Source organism: Muntiacus reevesi, chromosome 5 (assembly GCF_963930625.1).
Source record: "Muntiacus reevesi chromosome 5, mMunRee1.1, whole genome shotgun sequence".
NCBI classification, from domain to species: Eukaryota; Metazoa; Chordata; class Mammalia; order Artiodactyla; family Cervidae; genus Muntiacus; species Muntiacus reevesi.
This window is the reverse complement of record NC_089253.1, coordinates 69,379,769-69,397,893: the sequence shown is the minus strand read 5'-3', so window position 1 is coordinate 69,397,893 and position 18,125 is coordinate 69,379,769. Positions and strand designations below refer to the sequence as shown.

At 38.0% G+C, this 18,125-nt stretch overlaps 1 pseudogene; it reads right to left on the bottom strand.

Moving 5' to 3' along the window:
• LOC136169343 (small ribosomal subunit protein eS4-like) overlaps window positions 1–17,001 on the bottom strand; it is an 83,020-nt pseudogene extending 66,019 nt beyond the window's left edge.
• Between the last annotated feature and the right edge of the window lie 1,124 nt (window positions 17,002–18,125).

Below are 18,125 nucleotides of genomic sequence, written 5' to 3'. Positions count from 1 at the left end.
TTTATGTTTTAGGTTATGACTATGCTTTTTATAAAAATTAATTTTTATTTGAGTATTGTTGACTCACAGTGTTACGTTAGTTTCTGCCACACAGCAGAGTAGATCAGTTACACACGTGCATGTATCCACTCTTTCTACATATAGGTCATTACGGCATATTGAGTAGCGTTCCCTGTGATATTCAGAAGGTCATTAGTAATTATCTCTCTCATAGATACAGTAGTGTTTATGTGTCAATCCCAATTTCCTCATTTCTCTCTCCCCCCACCCCCCCCTTGGTGACCGTATGTTTGTTTTCTGCATTTTTGACTCTATTTCCATTTTGTAAAGAAGTTCATTTGTATCATTTTTTTTTAGATTCCACATATGTGATATTATATGGTATTTGTCTTTCTCTTTCTGACTTATTTTGCTTAGTATGATCATCTCTAGGACTCTCCATGTCACTGCAAATGGCATTATTTCATTCTTTTTTATGGCTGAGTAGTATTCCATTCTATATATGTACCACATCTTCTTTATCCATTCATCCATCAAAGAACATTTAGGTGGCCATGCATGTTGAATCAAGCTAGCTGTTCTGTCCTTAATTCTTAAACATCATTCAGGTTGAAGACAGATTTTCTTTATAGAAAATCACAACTTACATATGACTCTAGGAGGAAAACTTGAGCAGTTCAGAAAGCAGCATATTAACCTAAAGGCAAGTGCAGTTGTGGAGGGCAGATGAAGTTTAAGGACTTGTCATTTATGTGGATGCCTGACATAAAATTATTATTTACACCTTGGACTTTTTTGCCTCAGCTATAAAATCAATTACTGTGTATTTTAATTTCGATATTTCTTTTGAGTAAGTGATTGGATTTTTGGAAAGTTCACTATTTTCTTTAATGATTTATATACCTATATTTTCCCAAGAGAGCATATCCCCATATTCTATAAAGAAAATTCATTTCTTAGGAGAGTGAGCTATATCAGCTTTAAAAAGCACATCCATAGATATGCTAAAAGTAATAATCATATCAGTACACCCACAACTATTTTGAGCTTTTGTGCATGTATAAGAAATAAGCTAGGAAAGGACTTATTTAGACTTTCAGTTGTGTATGTTTAGAGTCATATTATCCTTAAAATAAAAGATACTCTTTGGTGTTTATTCTTAAATATATCACATTGTGTTAATGTATATGGCTATCTATCAGACTGTTTTAAAAAAAAGTGCAGAGTTAAGTTAATACCATTGTAACTGTTGAATTTATAACTGTGAATTTATTTGTTTAATGCTTGTAGGGTATCTAGGTTAATTAGGACCAATTGGTAGCTCAGATGGTAGAGAATCTGCCTGCCTTGCAGGAGACTTGGGTTCCATCCCTAGGTTGGGAATATCCTCTGGAGAAGGGAATGGCTACCCATTCCAGTATTCTTGCCTGGAGAATTCCATGGACAGAGGAGCCTTGCAGGCTACAGTGCATAGTGTCACAAAACATTGGACATGACTGAGCAACTAATACTTTCACTTTTCAAACTTAATTCTGGTTAGAAGAGCTACCTGAAACTATACCAGGGAACTGGGCATATCATCAGAAGGCAGTCGGGTAACTGAGGGAGCCATGCCTATTGCTCCTGGCTTCTTTCTTGACCCTCTGGATGCTCAAGTGTATCATCTTGCCTTTTCTCTCCATTCAGTACATGTTCTCATCACTGAAATTGAGCTCTTCGCTACTATGTTGGCAATTCCTCCATTTCTTTACAAAAGTAACATCTTTAGGAACTACAATAAGAGTGGGGATTGGGGATCCTATATTGGCCTGGCTATCAGGATTAGTCAGGGAGCATCATCCTTCATGGCCCCCACATCCCAACCTGCCTAAGCCTTCTTGGTGTAATCAACTCTCAATTTCCTTCTGAATCTAAGTATTACTGTCTGTACTAATGAACCAGATGTTGGCCCTTCATATCTTTTCTTCATAATGATGGTACTTGCAAAAAAAAAAAAAAAAACATTTCTGGGAACAAGTCCTGCCACAAACTTTATTAGATGATCCAACTTCAGATTTTTCTCTCTTTCTCTATTTTATTTACTCTTGTTTTGTAGAGTTGTCTCCAATCACACACACACACACACACACACACACACACATTCTTTCTTGGTTCACTAGGATGTGATTTTCAATAGCAACATTGGTAGAAGTGAAAAAAATGGAAAGAAATAGGAGGAACCTGTACATGTGCTCATTCTTCTCATCACTCACCTGGAGACTGGTTTCTCGGGTAACTCTCTGGTCTTGGGCCCATTTCTCCCAATGTATTTCTTTGAAACTTAAGCTCAGTCTTCCTTTATTCTTCACACACTGAAAGTCTCCCCCTAAAACAAATATAGACCTTTACCTTTCCCTACTAGATTTCAAAAAGTAAAAGTAGAGAGGTAAGAGGAACAGAGGAGACACACTTTTAAAAAACTCTATCATGGAAACAACAAAAACTTTCCAAGAGTTGAGTATAATAGACCTTTATAAAACAGCTATGTGTAGCAGAGAGAGCTCAGCCTGATGCTCTGTGATGACCTAGATGGGTGAAATGGGAGATGGTGGGAGGGAGGCTCAAGAGAGAGAAGATACACACACACACACACACACACACACATATGTATATATGCCTATAGTACACTTCATTGTACAGAAGAAACTAGCACAATATTATAAATCCATAGTACTCCAACAGAAAAATCAAAACAGAAAAACACCTATATGTGACTGGCAATTTTTGCCATTGAGTTCATGAAGATGACCAAAACATAGAATTTACTTTGAAGGTGCTCCTGCTCTACTGGGAGAAATGGGCTCATAAAACACAATTAATCATAGTAAGGGGTGCAGCTTGAAGAATATATGTGATTCTATTGAAATCCATGGGTCTGAAGCAAAAAGAAGTTCTTTGTCCAACTGCCAGGGCTGTGTGCATGTGTGTTTTCAGGAAAAAGAAACCACAAAGTATCATGGAAAAAAATTGGGGTTTTGGTTTGAATCTTGGTTTTGCTATAATCAGAGTAACTGTGGGAAAGTTACTTAAATTTTCTGAAACTTCCATTTTCTCATATGTACAATAAGGATAATAATATCCCACTTACATCTTACACAGTTATTATGAAGATTAAATTAGAATATATAAACAAATCATCTAAAACCATTTCTGAAACAAAGTTGGAGCTTCATACACATTTGTTCAATGTAAAGGAACCACTTAAGTTAGTGCTCAAGATGATTTTTCTCATAGAAATATTGACATATTTTGTGGTTGTTTAAAAAGGACAACTATTATGGCAAATGTATGCCTATTACCTATATCTTATATAGACTTATTGAATGTTAAGCTATCTTTAATATTTCAGATGGTTACTATGTGTCCAGTTTCTAAACACACAACATAGAAATAAACTTTTGAAAAATAAAATATCTCTGACTTGCATATATTTTAAGATTTCAAAATTTTGAAATTGGCAAGACTTCCCTTCTGGTCCAGTGGTTAAGAATCCACCTTCCAATGGAGGGAATATGGGTTTTATCTCTGGTTGGGGAACTATTGATAAGATCCCACAAGCCATCAGTCAACTAAGCCCACAGGCTATAACAAGAGAGAAGTTTATGTACTGCAATGGGGGAATGATCCTATGTGCCACAACTACGATCCACATAGCCAACTAAATAAGTAAAGTAAAATAAAGAAATTGACTTTACATATTTTTAAAAGATGTATAGTCCATAGAAAAATAGAAAAAAAAATTTGTAAAATTACAGAGGATTAAGTTAATCCTCACTATAGGATATTACTAAGTCTTCAAATTAGAAACATATACCGTTTAATTTTTATAATTAATTTTTCCTCCTATAATCCCTTTGCCAGAATAATTTCTCAATTTAAATGTGAAAGTGGTGCTGTTATCATTCCGATTTTACCGATGAGAAAACTGAGACACATAGAGTTTAACTTGCCCCAGGTATCAATTCTATTTAGTAAAAGACTTGAGATGCTAAACTCAAGCATTATTATCAGAATTTATGTTGTTTATCACTACAGACAATAGCCCAGAAGATGGAAAGTTTGAATTATAGCTGCTGCTCTCATTATTTTCTAGAATCTTGTACATACAACAAAAAAACAAGGTGGGACAAAACATAGTTTCTTCATGTTTGTAATTTTGTTAGCTTTATTAAACAAATAATAGGATAGATGCTTCCACCAAGAACTGCTTTTAGAAAACTGTCTATCAATATGAGTTAAATATGTAGTTTATATTTAGCTTTTCAGCCTGCAAGTTCATCCCCTTGTTGGTACACTACATGCAGTGGTTAGACTGGTTGATCATTTTCTGTGCAAGGAGCATTTCTTTCCACCAGAGAACTTCCCTGGATCCTAAATGAAAGAAAAAAAAATATATTCCCTACTCACACAGCTTAACATTTTGATAAGAAAACAGAATATCTACATAACCTTCTGAGCAACTCTAACAAGAAACCTATTTACAGAATAATTTAAAGATGTAGAAATTAGATTATCTTGGTGATTTCTCAGAAATTACTGCCAGGAATGAAAGGCAAGTAAAGGAAGAAGTAAAACTGTCTTTATTTGCAGACTACTCCACTGTCCATGTATGTCTGATGGAATCTACAAAAAACTACTTTACCTGATAAGTAAAATATTAAAGGTATTTCTATTGGCAAAAAAGAGAAGTAAAATTATGTTTATTCACAGACATCATGCTCATATATATAGACAATCTGATGTAAACTACAAAAAAGCAATTAGAACTAATGAATTAGTATACTAAGTTTTCTAAATGCAAGATCAATGTGTTTGTATATGCTAGAAACAAACAATTGGAAAGCGAAGATCAGGAAAAAAAACAGTTTTCTACCTTGATCATGAGTCAGAAGACTTAATATTAAGATAACAATTCTCTCCACAGTAGTCTTTGAGTGAGTGAGTGAAAGTCTTTAGATTCAGTAAAAGTCCCATCAAAAGGTCAGCAGAGTTTTCCTTTGGTAGAAATTAATTAGATCATTATAAAATTCACATGAAAATGCAAGGACCTAGAAAAGCCAAAATAGTGTTGGGGCAAAGAATAGATAGAGGAGGAATACTGCCTGATTTCAAGATTTTTATAAGGCTGTTGTAATGAAGAGAGTGTGGCCTAGGTGTTGAGATAGAGCAATAGAGGTGAGTTCAAAGGTACAGAATAGACTCTTGCAATAAATCCAAATATATACAGAGAGATATTTGACAAAGGCAATTCAGAGAAGAACACATGGTCTTCTAAAAAAAAAAAATCAAGCTTGATGATAAAGCTTGGCTATATATACTTGGACAAAATAATAATAGTAATAACTTCCATTCACACCATACACCAGACATAAGATCTAACTCAAAATGGCTAAAATAGATCTAAACATAAAGCCTAAATTTAAACTTCTAAATTAAAAACATTAAAAAAAAAACTCATCATGACCTTGGGATACAGCATATTTTTTAGACATGACAGCTAAAGTAAAATCCATAACATTTAAAAAAAGGATAATTGGTCTTGATCAAAATTTAAAGCTTCTGCTCTTTGAAAGACACTTTTATAAAAATGAAGAGATAATTGACAGAGAAGACATTTGCAAAGCATACATCTGATAAAGGACTTGTATCTAGAAGATACAAAGAACTCTGAAAGCTCAATAAGAAAATCAAAAGATTAATTTTTCAAGTGGGCAAACAACTTGAACAGACCCCTCCCCAAAGAGGATAGATATATGGATGGCAAATAAGTCCATGAAAATATGCTAACAGCATTAGTCATTACAGAAATGCAAATTAAAACCATAATGTGTAATGATTACTACTACTATCTAGAAAGGCTAAAATTGGAAAAACCACCCTCACACACCACATGTTGGTGACAGTGTGAAGAAACTGGATTTTTCACACATTGCTGCTGGGAATTTAAACTGGTATGTGAGTGTGTTAGTCACTCAGTCGTGTCTGACTCTTTGCGACCCCCATGGATTGGGGCCTGCCAGGCTCCTCTGTCCATGGGATTTTCCAGGCAAGAATACTGGAGTGGGTAGCCATTTCCTTGTAGCCATTTCCTTCTCCAAGGGATCTTCCTGACCCAGGGATCAAACCCAGGTCTCCTGCATTGCAGGCAGACTCTTTACCATCTGAGCCACTAAGAAAGACTAGATGAAAATGTATATTCATACAAAGACTTATACACAAAGGCTTATTTTTAATAGTCAAACCAGAAAACAACCCAAATATCCCTCAAAAGATGAGTTTATAAACAGCTATGGTGTATCCAGAAAGCTGAATACTACTCAAAATAAAAAAATAAGCCAATTATTGATGCACACAGCTACACAATGACTCTACAAATAAGTATTCTAAGTGAAAGAATCTGAGGGGGAAGATGCACATTGTATGATTCCATGTATATAAATATCTAGAAAATGTGAATATTTTAAATATATGTGATTTTGCTGTATGTCCATGATATTTCATTAAACTGCTTTTTTTTTCCCTAAAAGAATAAAATCCATCTCTTCATACTACTACAGAGTGAGCTCCAGGGTACTCTGTTAAAATTTTTAGTAATGAAGGTAGAAGAACATATAGAGAGCATATGCTAACATCTTAAAAGAGAGATAAGAAGAGGAGCATAAATATTGCATATATATGTATAATTTAGAAAAAAATATGGAGGGATTAACCATTAAAAAGTTGATGGTTAACTATGGAGGGAGTGTGATCTAAGAAAAACAAATATTGCCCAACATCTATGTACTTGCTGGTGGAGTAACCAAATTATTTTTAATTTAATTTTTAACAGGGGTATAATTGCTTTACAATGTTGTGTTAGTTTCTGCTAAACTACAACTGTGTGAATCAGCTATAAGTACAAAAATATCTTCTCTCATGAGTCTGCCTATCGTTCCCCCCATCTCACCCCTCTAGGTCATCACGGGCACCAAGGTGAGCTCCCTGCGATATACATCAGTTTCACTAGCCGTCTATTTTACACACGGTGGTGTAAATATGTCAGTGCTACTCTCTCAGTTTGTCCCACCCTCCCCTCCCCACTCGCATATCTACAAGTCCATTCTCTACTACTGCATCTCGCTTCTCGCCCAGCCAATAGGTTCATCAGTATCGATTTTTTAGATTCCATTTATATGCATTAATATACCATAGCTGCTTTTCTCTTTCTAACTTCACTCTGTATAACAGACTGTAGCTTCATCCACATCTGTAAGACTGACCCAATTGCACTCCTTTTTATTGCTAAGTAATATTCCATTGCATTTACATACCACATCTTCTTTATCCATTCATCTGTCGATGTAAGTTTAGGTTGCTTTCGGTATTGTATATAGTGCTGCAGTGAAAATTGAGGTACATATATTATACCTTTTGAATTACAGTTTTCTTGGGGTATATGCCCAGAAGAAGGATTGGTGGCTTATACGGCAATTTTATTCCTAGTTTCTTAGGGAATCTCTGTACTGTTCTCCATAGTGATTGTGTCAATTTACATTCCAACCAATAGTGTAGGAAAGGTCCCTTTTTATACATCCTCTCCAGAATTTATTGTTTGTAGAGTTTTTGATGATAGCCACTCTGACTGGTGTGAGGTGATATCTCATTGTAATTTTGATTTGCATTTCTCTCATAATGACTGATGCCGAGAATCTTTTCATGTGTTTGTTGGCCATCTGTATGTCTTCTTTGGAGAAATGTCATTTAAGTCTTCCATTCATTTTTTTGATTGGGTTGTTTGCTTTTTTATACTGAGCTGCTTGTATATTTTGGAGATTAATTCTTTGTCTGTTGCTCCATTTGCAGATATTTTCTCGCATTCTGAGGGTTGTGTTTTCATCTTGTTTATGGTTTCCTTTGCTGTGCAAAAGCTTTTAAATTTAATTAGGTCTCATTTGTTTATTTTTATTTATATTTTCATTACTCTAGGAGGTGGGTCAGAAAGATCTTGCTGTGGTTTATGTCAGAGAATGTTTTTCCTGTTTTCCTCTGAAGAGTTTTGAATTTTAAGAGTAAATATAGAAAAAAACATGTGACTAATAAGGTAGAGAAAACTGGTTATGTAGAAGAAAAGAAAATAATCTTCACCAGTCTTTATGTCAACAGATATCGGAGCAATACTTGCAAGTTTATAAAGGAAAGAAAATGTGCCCCAGAAATTTTACATCAAGTCAAATTTTCTTCAAAAGAGAGAGATTCTCAGACATGCAGGAACTCAGTGAATGCTGAGCACGCCTTGATAAACATACTTGAAGATAAATTCCTGCTCTCAAAGGTTAATCAACATAAGGAATTCAGGATTGGAGAAGTCCTAACAAAAATATTGCTAGTGAGCTTTTTAAATTGGATGTAAATTAATGTGAGAAGTATAGATTCATAATTGGATGTCAATTTTTTAAGTTCTACTATGGAAAATATAATGGTTTAGTGAAATGAACATGGGTGTTGGAAGTCTGAGAGCATGAATTTTCTCTTTTTCATTCATATGAGATTAACAAATACCATGTAATGTTGAAATACATAAACATAATAGCCATAGCCTTTTAACCTTTTGCAAGCAGTTTAAAAAATCTGAATAATCTAGAAACTCTTATTCCTGATGTGAAGAAACAACATTCCAAATTTCACTGAATTATATGTTTTCATGTTTCTTTTTTAAATTAAGTTTGAGTTATAGAAAATTTAGCATTTTCAATGAAAACAGCATGTGTGTGCTTTTTTGTAGATCTGCTTATCTATCTTTTTATCTACCCATCCAATTATCTACCTACTTACCCACCCACCTGTCCTTTTGTCTATTTGCATATATCTGTCTAGGATGATGTTTACCAGAGATTACCAGTGATTATTTGGGCACAGAGGTATTTAGGTCATTGTATGTCCCTTCTATTCATTTTATTTTTTGTGTTATATATTTGTATGATAAATGGGAACCGTTTTTATAAAAAGTAAGATTTTGAAAAGGGTAGTCAAGTTGATCAAAAAACAAAATAGATGGTCCAACCAGTAGAGGAATTGGTGAGTATTATGGACTGAATTGTGTTCTCCAAGATTCATATTTGAAGCCCTAACTCCCAATGTGACTGTATTTGGATGCAGGGAGTTTAAGGAGATAATTACAGTTAAATAAGGTCATAAGTGTGGGGTCCTAATCCAATAAGATTAGTGTCCCTGTATGAAGAGGAAGAGATACTGGGAATGTGAGTGCACAGAGGAAAGGCTAGGTGAGGATATGATGAGAGGTCTAGACACCAACCCTGCCAGGTCCTTGATCTTGGACTGAGAAAATAAAATTCTGCTGTTTAAGTCACCCAATTTGTGGTACTTTGTTATGGCAACCCTAACAGACTAACACAGTGAGTAAATTCATTTATTTCATGCTGCTATTAAAAACAATAATTCAAAGATATATATATGTATATAAATTATATGTGGTTCAGTCACTCAGACATGTTTGACTTTTGCAACCCTGTGGACTGTAGCCTGGCAGGCTCCTCTGTCCATGAATTCTCCAGGCAAGAATCCTGGGGTGAGTTGCCATTTCCTTCTCCAAGGGATCTTCCCTACCCAGGGATCAAACTCAAGGTCTCCTGCATTGCAGGTGGGTTCTTTATCAACTGAATCACCAGAGAAGCCTGCAAAAAAATTATATAAATATATACATAAGACAGGGCTTCCCAAGTGGTTCAGTGGTAAAGAATTCACCTGCAATGCAGGAGATGCAGGAGATGTGGCTTTGATCCCTGGGTCAGGAAGACCCCTTGGAGGAGAACGTGGCAAACCAGTCCAGTATTATTGCCAGGAAAATTTCATGGACAGAGAAGCCTGGTGGCCTGCAGTCCATGGGGTCACAAAGAATTGGTATCAGACACAGTTGGAGCAACTGAGCACAATATGTAAGTAGGAAAAATAAATAAATAATATATAATGTACACAAATACCTAGAGAATGTCTGTGATACATTAATAAGTGGCAAAAGTCAATTTCAGGGTAATACATGCATGCTGCTGCTGCTAAGTCGCTTCAGTCGAGTCCAACTCTGTGCAGCCCCAGAGACAGAAGCCCACCAGGCTACCCTGTCACACATGCATAGTATGATTCAATTTCTGTTTTAAAGAAAAAGCAAATCAAATTCTGTCTGTACATGTTTTTGTATGTTGGAATAAAGTGATACATACAACTATTGACATTGATTTCCTTGGGGATGGAACTACTGGGGAAAAGAGCCATCAATTTTTAAAATTTGTACATTTCTATATTGCTTGAACTGTAACAATAATTATGCATACTTTGGTAATTAATAAAAAAATAGGATTCATAAAACCTCATATGTTGAAAAATAATGCAAGACATGTCTAAGTAATGTTTGTGTGGTGTATGTATATTGACTTCTCTCTGTTTGTCATGTAACCACAAATACATTGTCAGGGATCCTGAATCTTTCTGTGGTGCTCTTCTTTTTCTCTCTAATGCAAATAACATAACAATGTCTCTTCTTGTATTTCTGGCAGTCATTCTCAATGTATATAATCACTTCATTTTCAAACCATGGCTTTTCTCTATATTCTTGTGAGATTTGTGCATGCATACACATGGTGGCACAGTGGTAAATAATCTGTCTGCCAATTCAGGAGATGCAAGAGATGAGGGTTTGATCCATCCCTGGGTCTAGAAGGTCCCTTGGAGAAAGGAATGGCAACCCACTCCAGTATTCTTGCCTGGGATAATCCCATGGACAGAGGAGCTTGGTGGCCTATAGTCCATGGGGTCACAAAGAGTTGGACATGACTGAGCATTCACACACACAAACACACATGTGTACACACTTGTATTTAAGTGGGTTAGAGCCTTTGTTATGTGTTATATTCTCCATACTGCCTAATTATGGGTAGTAGTTAGTATTAGAGGATGAGATGGTTAGATAGCATCACTGACTAGATGGACATGAATTTGAGCAAGCTCCAGAAGAAAGTGGAGGACAGAGAAGCCTCGCAGGTTGCAATCCATGGGGTCACAAAGAGTTGGACAGGACTTAATAACAACAACAAATTAATATTAGGCAGCAAAAAATATAATTTAAACTTGGAAATCCATATGGTGAAGTATTACTGGGAGATACTTTTCTTTTTCAAAATACAAAACTACCAGTCTGAGGAACTGGTAACTTACCTAAAACCATTTTGATGAAACAGTTACAAAAAGCTCAGGATTGAATAGTTGCCTGTGGAAGGAGAGATGGAATTTATCAAGTCAAACAGGAGCAGGGGTCAGGGGGCCAAGAATTAAAAACAAATGCAAATCTAGGAGCTGTTATTTTAAAACCAAAGAAAAGTAGGTTACACAAGCCATTTCCATTTTTAAATGTTACCCTTCTGGTGGTGTGGGGGAAACCTTTGCCCACTTGTCCTTTTTTTTTGCTAAAGATGCTGTTTTTCCACGGAGGCAAAGAGTAATATTTGAGGAAGAGGTTTTACAGATGCAATTACAGCAAGACACTAAAGCTCAGGTTTGCACGTGGGTAAACACGTGCTTTCTCACCCAGAGAAAAGTTTAACTTGGCAGCCTTTGCTACAAAGCATGACTCTGATTCTCAAGGAAGCCAAGACTACAGAAACCCAAGTCATCTCCAAAAACAACACCAAAATTAGAACCTTGAAACTCCTCTCACTAACTGGCCATGCTGGAAATGATGAGACTCTAGTCCTGAGGACCTGCAAAGCTACTAAACCCTCCACATTCTCCTTTGGCATCAAGACTTCACTTGGCCTCTCAGCCTGTAGAAGAGGCTGCTTTCTGGACTTGAGTTCGGGGGATTAGTTATTTAAATATCTCTAGAAGCTTCTAGAAAAAATATAGAAGAGTGTCTTTGAAAACTTTACTAGGCAAAGATTTCTAGGACAAATAATTAGTAAATTGAACTTCATCATCACCTATAAAATTGTTTATCAGAAAACACCCAGGATGTAGATTTCTCAAAAAAACTAAAAATAGAACAATCATATGATCCTGCAATTTCACTTCTTGATATTGATTCAAATGAAATGAAGGTGCAAACTCAAAAAGATATAGGTACTTCCATGTTCACTGCAGCATCATTTACCACAGCCAAGAAATGGAAGCAACTTAAGTGTCCATTGATAGGTGAATGGATAGAGAAAATGTGTGTGCATGTATATATACACATACATTGAAATATACAATGAAATATCATCCAGCCATAAAACAAGAAGGAAATCTTGCCACATGTAACAACATGGATGGACACTTAGGTTGTTTTATGTCTACTAAAACTTGAGGGCATCAAGCTAAGTGAAATGCCAGAGAAAAATACTGTATTATCTCAGTTTCATATGGAATCAGGAAGAAAGAAAGGAAAGAAGAGAAGAAGGGAGGAAGGAAGGAAGAAGAAAGGACAATAAGAAACCTGAACTCATAGGTACAGAGAACACACATTGGTGGTTGCCAGAGATAGGGGGTGAGGTGGGGTAAAATGGGTGAATGTGGTCAAAAGTACAAACTATCAGTTATGAAATAAACCATGAGAATGTAATGTGAAGCAGCATGGTTACTGTGATTAGTAATACCATATTTTATATTCGAAAGCTGCTCAGAGAGTAGATCTTAAAAGTCATTAATAAAAGTTATAATGGATACTATTTTCTTTGCATACTATTATTTATTTTTCATGAAATTTTGGATTTTTCTAATATTTTAAAGAAACAGAAGCAAAAGTATCCTACATATTGATGAGAACAAGTTTTATTTTTTCCTGGTCTTATACAAGAGAGTGACACAGGAATTCATTAGACCTCTGGATAATTGCTTATAATTTAGTCCAACAGTGTGCACGTGGATGTTAGTTGCTCAGTCAGGTCTGACTCTTTGTGACCCCCTGGACTGTAGCCTGCTAAGCTCCTTTGTCCATGGAATGCTCCAGGCGAGAATACTGGAGTGGGTTGCCATTAGTTTATGACAATGTAAGTTGAGGGTCTAGTAATCAGACTAGTCATCAGACTGCCCAGGGAAGGCCCTGGGGACACAGGCAGCCCTCTTATATAATTTTTTTGGCATCTCACTCAGCAGTGAGCATTAGAGTGACAGATGAGGAATCAGGTACTGAACTCAGAGACCTTTAGGCAGCAGCGAAGTCCAGCCACTGAGATTGCTCCTACAGGCCACCAGCCTAGACAGTGAAGAGGGAAGAAAGCCTCTTGTGGGGTCTTTTATGAGCCAGCTTTGTTGTCATTGCCTTATATTAACTTCTCTAAGTACCCTGGGTCTGACAGAATGAGGCCACCCTTGGGGTGAATCTCCTTTTCCCCTGGTGCATTTTATTGCAAGTTATGTGAACCACTGTGAGTCGGCAAAGAATTTACTTAATTGTGGCTGAAATATCTTTTTTACTCCAAAGAGCAAGGAATTTGGCTCCACAAGAGCGGGATCCTTCATCTCTGTGACTGAGCTGAAACTCAGTGTGGAAACCCGCATTCATTTTATGGCTGGGGCTTGCCCAGTTTGTGGTGGAGCTAGGGGGCCTTTTTTCATGCAGAGTCACTGTTGTACTTGACTTGGTCCTGCCATTTTAACCTTGTGGAATCCTATCCCCACCCCCGTACTTCACCAATCACACTATGTGCGTGTTAATTTGCTTTAGTCATGTCCAACTCTGAGTGATTCTGTGGACTGTAGCCCGCCAGGCTCCTCTTCCATGGGATTCTCCAGGCAAGAATATTGAAGTGGGTTGCCATGCCCTCCTCCAGGGGATCTTCCCCACCCAGGGATTGAACCCACGTTTTCTTATGTCTCCTGCCTTGGCAGGCACATTCTTTACCACTGGTTCTCCTGGGAAGCCCATCAATCACACTATTAGGCTTCTGCAAATAAAATACTACTCACTTAAAGAGAAAGTGTAGAATGGATATTTGTGAACTTCCCAGGAAATTTTGTCACTAACTCCTCAGTTTACAGAAGCCTCTCATCTTCCCTAAATAGAAATCCCTGGCAGGCTGCAAAGAGCTAGGATTTAGCTCTGCAAACACATTTGTGTTGGAATTGAAAATAAAATTGAGAATGATGTAGCTGGTGTGCAGAAAGCAGACTTATGACACCACCATGATGTGGCCATTCGAGGAAGTGCTGCCTGGGGAATCTTAGCACTAAGGCTGCAATGAGCTGGATGGAACCACAGCAAAAGATCCGATGGGCATACGAAAGGAAGCTTCAAACGCATGCCCCATGATACATGAAGTGCTCTTTATTCTGGCCCAATAGAAGGTCTCCCTGAAAAACCAGACTTTGGTAAAGTCAATTTCACATGTGAGTTAGCCTCTGCAATCTTTTCCATATGTGAGTTAGGCTGGGCAGTCTTTTCCAGAGTTAAGGTTCAATTTTCAGGGTAAAGGCTTATAATTTTGAAATAATGACAATAACTTGAACCACCCTGCTTCTACCTTTGTGAATACCTGAGGTCCTAGGACCCAAGGGTAAAAAGCATCTGTTTAACCACGAAAACCATCAGCAGCATGAGTAGAAAGAGAGGCAGGTCACGGACTCTCCTAGGGACGGGAGCTGCTTTTCAGGTCAGAGAAGTCCCAGCACTGAGCATGGGTCCTGTTACAAATGTGGTTAATTCACAGTTACTGAACTGAGCTGAGCCAGAGCTTGAGTTAAGGTCTTTTAACTAGAAATTCTTGCCTCTTTGCATGAAACCAGGGGAAAATAACATAACTCAGCATGCAAGTTTGTTGTAAAAATTTCATTAGAAAGCACTTCATAAACTGCAAGACTACTCTGGAAATATCAGGGATGATGATGGGTAATGAATGGGCTGGTGATAAGTGTGATGACATTGAGCAAAACAATGATGATACTATTAAAAACATTCTCATATCTGACTATGAGCCCCTAGACTGTGCTGAAGTTACTATTGTTTCCACAGTTGGGGCCCTACCAATAAGACACCGTACCAGGATACCATGTGTGGCAAGGACAGGTACTTGTCTGCTGCTACTGGTTTTCCTTTTGTGAATGAAGAGAAAGCTACCGCTTCCAGAACTGCTAATCAATGACATTTTGATTACCTCCCAGTTTGTTTCTTCCATCCCAACTAGAAACGTTCTATATTTGTATGTTTTCTTTGAAAGAGGTAGACTCCACTTCTGGAAAAAGAAAATCTAGGTTGGGCAAGTTGCTTTAATCCAGTTGGTGCCAATGAGAAATGTCAAATGATTATGTTTACTGTCTTTGTACCAATTTGGCATGAATAAGGTTACATGTTAAGCCTGAGCTCTAGCAATTCATTAAACTAGGAAAAATTAAGATATTTTTCTTTTTCTTTTATGTCATGCCTTTGCTTCCCAACTCACACACATCATATAAACAACCATAAGGCATTTATCTCTTTATATGCCAATGCAAAAATTGAAAGAGAAAAATAATTTCCAGTAAAATATAATCTCTAATATTAACTCATTGTAGGGCTTTCAGACAGCCTTAAAGCAATACTAAGATAGATAAGACCAACATGTTATTCACTTTATTCAAGGGAGAGAAACAAAGGCCTTAGTATTTAATGTAACAACTTAAAATCAAGATGGTGTTAATTAGGAAAACAAAGGCTGAAGCCCTTATATTCTAAGAGTACTCTCAGCTCTCAAGCATTTGGTTTCTTGCAAAACAGGAATCAAAGTTAAATAAAATCTGGTAGGAAAGGGCACATTAATACCAGGCATCCATTGATGGAATACAACTTTGCACTCTTTAGAGGAATTATAATAAATTTTTTAAAAATTTACATTAGAATGTAAAGCCTATCTACTAAATGAAAAATAAAGGACCAAAGAGGGCTGGATGCTTCTCCAGACAAGTCCATGAAATCAATGTCAAGGTCATTGCTTTATGCCCAAATTGTAAGGACCCCATAGTGGGCAGTGAGGTATGTTCAGAAGCAGGAAGGGGCGGTTCCAAGATGGCAGAAGAATAGGACAGGGAGACCACTTTCTCGCCCACAAATTCACCAAAAGATCATTTGAATGCTGAACAACTTCCACAAAACTTCTGAATTTTGGTGGAGGGCACCAGGTACCCAGAAAGGCAGCCCATTCTCTTCAAAAAGAGGTAGGACAAATATAAAAGACAAAAAGAGTTAGGGATGAGACCCGCCCTGGGCAGGGAGTCATGAAGAAAGAGAACTTTCCAAACAGTAGGAAACCCTCTCACAGGTGGGTCTGTGGGGAGTTTTGGAATCTCAGGGGGCAACATAACCAGGAGGAAAGAAAAAAAAAAAAAAAAAAAAAACCAAAGAATAGGTGCCTGACTGCAACTGCCAGTGGAGAAGTAGCCCAGATGCTCACATCCGCCACCAGTGAGTGGAGGCTGAACAGGGAGGCGTGGGCGGCATCATCGGTCCCTAGGGTGAGGACCAGGCCTGAATGCCCTGAGGACAATCTGAGGGAGCTAACCCAATCTGAGATAGCAGCCCAAACTGTGGGATCAGCAGAGATGGGGGAAAAAAAAAGATAACTTTCCTGCAAAAGGATCTAACTCGCAGCCTGGCCCACTCACAGAACAAAGGATTGAGCCAATACCAAAGGAGAGCTAGCTGGCTGCATACAGGCCCCTTCCCCGTGCCCCCCCCCACCCCCCACCACCACTGGAGGCAGAGAGGCAAGCCAGCAACAGCTAGGGCCAGAAGGCAAGAGGCTGTGCCAATCTCGGCCCAAGAGACTGGCATCCTCCACCAAACTGTGAGCAGACTCCCCATTGCTCACCACGTCTTCCTGGGATCCTGGACGGCTGACATCTGCCAGGAGGGTTGCAGCCAGAGATTAGCCCCCCAGAGGAGACACACGGCACACCTGGGACAGTCCGCTCACCAAGCACCTGGTCGCCTGAGGTGCTCGGACCTGGAAAGGGCACAAAACGCATGCCCAATCAAGTCTGTGCCCTTGCGGGGTACCCGAGAACCTGAACCTGAGTGACTTAGACCTGGGAAGTGCATGAAACTCAGGGTCCGCTTTGGATCATGCCCTGCAGAGCACCCTGGAGCCTGAGCAGTGTAGACACAGAAAGCACACGCTGCTGTGAACTGGGGCAAACCCGGTGTGGTCCATACACTGCGAGCACTCCCCACACATGCCAGTGATATTCGTTTGCAGTGTTCCTGCAACTGAACAAGTGAGCCTAAATAAGTGACCACCTTCGCTCCCTTGCGTCAGGGCAGAAATTAGACACCAGAGAGACTTGCAAGCAGAGGAAGCCAAAATAAACAAAGAAGGGGGAACTGCTCTGGAAGTGACAGGTTCAACAGGTTAAAACCCTGTAGTTAACATTGACTAAGCATTGGAGGGGGCCTATAGACCTTGAGAACAAGTAAAAGCTGAAACAAGGAACTATCTGAAACTGAACTGACCTCATACTGCCCGCAACAGCTCCAGAGAAATTCCTAGATATATTTTTACTATTATCACTTTTTAATTTTTTAAAGTTCTTTACTACTCCTTTAATTTTCACTTCTATAACCTACTATTACCTTGTAAAAAAAGACCCTATTTTAAAGCAAATTTCATAAATATTTTTTATAATTTTGTGATTGATTTTATTTTGTATTTTTAATATTGACTTTTTGAGAGTCTAACCTCTACTTTAATCTTTGCTTTTTGGTATTATCAATTTTGTACCTTTAAGAATCTAAATGCATTTCTGTATCCATTTTCACTAAGAGGTGTGATTACTGGTTTGATTGCTATCCTCTTTTGACTCTCTCTTTTCTCCCCCAGGTCACCTCTATCTCCTCCCTCCCCCTTCTCTTCTCTACTTAACTCTGTGAATCTCTCAGGGTGTTCCAGACTGTGGAGAGCACTTAGGAAACTGATTACTGGCTAGATTGCTCTCTTCCCTTCTGACTCCCCCTCTTCTTCTCCTGGTCACCTCTATCTCCCTCCTCCCTCTTCTATTCTCCATGTAACTGTGAGCTTCTCTGGGTGTCCCTTGCTGTGGAGAGTTGTTTCACCATTAACCTAGATGTTTTATCATCTGTGCTGTATGGGTGG